Source organism: Choloepus didactylus, chromosome 1 (genome assembly GCF_015220235.1).
Source record: "Choloepus didactylus isolate mChoDid1 chromosome 1, mChoDid1.pri, whole genome shotgun sequence".
Lineage (NCBI taxonomy): Eukaryota > Metazoa > Chordata > Mammalia > Pilosa > Megalonychidae > Choloepus > Choloepus didactylus.
In genome coordinates, this window is record NC_051307.1 from 66,951,647 (window position 1) to 66,953,679 (window position 2,033).

The window sequence follows — 2,033 nt, forward strand, 5'->3', positions numbered from 1 at the left end:
GATGTAGTCTACAGGATTTGAGGGGAGAAAACCACTGAGTAAACCTTTTTTTTTTCCCTAAGGGAGTGACTTTTGAGCTGAAATCTATAGGATAATATATCAATTAGGGTTCAGTCAAGGGCTATAGGATCGGGGTCTTAAAAGTATTAAACTTTACAGAGCCATGGGAAGAACTGGAGGTACTGAAGGTTGGAAAGGGGAAAGTAGAGTATTAGAGAACAAGTTACTAAGGTCTGCTGAATCACTGCCATAGGTGGGTCAGTCAAAGCCACAGAGGAATTTGAGAAGCCAAGGAAATTCAGTTGCCTAAGAGGACTGTGATGTGTAATTCCTTAAGAATTCAATGGGGGTGCTGCGTCGTTACTTTTGAAACAAGTGGCGGGGAACTGCTGTGGAGTCGCTTTGTTTGCTGTTTACCAGGTAGAAACGCGTCTTTGCACCCGACCATGGCACGGCAGCTCTCCCGAGAGCAGGGCAGTGTCCTGCGTGGGACCGCTGAAATCATGGCAGAGTTCTTCTCTTTTGGCATCAATAGCATTTTATATCAGCGCGGCATATATCCATCTGAAACCTTTACTCGAGTGCAGAAATATGGACTCACCTTGCTTGTAACTACAGATCCTGAGCTCATAAAATACCTAAATAATGTGGTGGAACAGCTAAAAGATTGGTTATATGAGTGTTTGGTTCAAAAACTGGTGGTAGTCATCCCAAATATTGAAAGTGGTGAAATCCTTGAAAGATGGCAATTTGATATTGAGTGTAACAAGACTGCAAAAGATGAGAGTGCACCAGAGAAAAGTCTCAGAAAGATATCCAAGATAAAATTTGTTCAGTGATTAGATAGATCACAGCTACAGTAACATTTCTGCCACTATTGGAAGTTTCTTGTTCTTTGATCTACTGATTTATACTGACAAAGATTTGGTTGTAACTGAAAATGGAAAGAGTCAGGACCACAGTTCATTACCAATTCTGAGGAAATTTGCCTTCGTTCATTTACTACTACAATTCACAAAGTAAATAGCATGGTGGCCTACAAAATTCCTGTCAATGACTGACAGATGAGATGAAAATAATGTACTTGTAATTCTCAAATGTGGTTTCCCTGAAACTAAATCAACTCTAGTTGATAGGTTTTATTTCGTTATTTTTTAGATAGGGAAAACCAACATACTTTACTGAACCATGCATAATTGTTCCATTTTTTAGTACCCATGTGACTTTCCATAGGGTTAACATCATGAATTAGAGGAGAGTAAGGCATTTATTCCCTTGTTAATGTGTTTGGCTAAATAGATTAACAGAAAAGCATATTGCACATTGATCAAAAGGGAACCAGCAGATTTTTTCAGCATTTCTTTTAATGTGGTAACCATAAATGGGAAAACTTTTGCTATAAAGCTAAAGCACTTCCTAAATCATACATTTTGGTCAAGTAGCTTGAGTTAGAATATAGATAAGGAGATATTAAATGTAAAATACAGCCAAAGATATCTGAATATTCAGAATCTTTCTTCAGATCCTGAAAGTAACATAATACCAGTAATGAAATATAGCTCTATTAGGTCCTTTGGCCATGTTAAAAAATTTTTTCAATAATTTGATTTTAATTTACATAACTTGTACCTATGAAGCCATGGATATTTCTACTGTTTAATTTCCTGTGATACAGAATGCTTCTTAAAAATGTGATGTATTATGAAATCAAGCATTAAATAACAATGATGAAATAAAGTTAAATTTGTATGTTTTTGTCTTAAAATAAAAAAAAAAAGAATTCAATGGGAAGATAATACTTCTGCTTAACATCTGCCTCTGTTTTGGTCTGGGACTACTGTTAGTTATTAGAGCCAGCAATAGGGTAGGGAAGCTGGCACAGAATGGAGGAGAGAAAGAACAATCTATGTATCTGTACCTGTGTATCTATGTGACCACACACACACACACACACACACACACACACAATTCCGAGGGTAATGGTCATTACTTCACTTTCAATTCCAAAATTTCCCTCTTATTGCTCTTTTGGC

General features: G+C 36.8%; 1 pseudogene; it reads left to right on the top strand.

Annotated features, from left to right (window-relative positions):
* Window positions 1–446: 446 nt before the first annotated feature.
* LOC119534234 lies at window positions 447–1,061 on the top strand (annotated as a pseudogene).
* The last annotated feature ends 972 nt before the right edge of the window (window positions 1,062–2,033 follow it).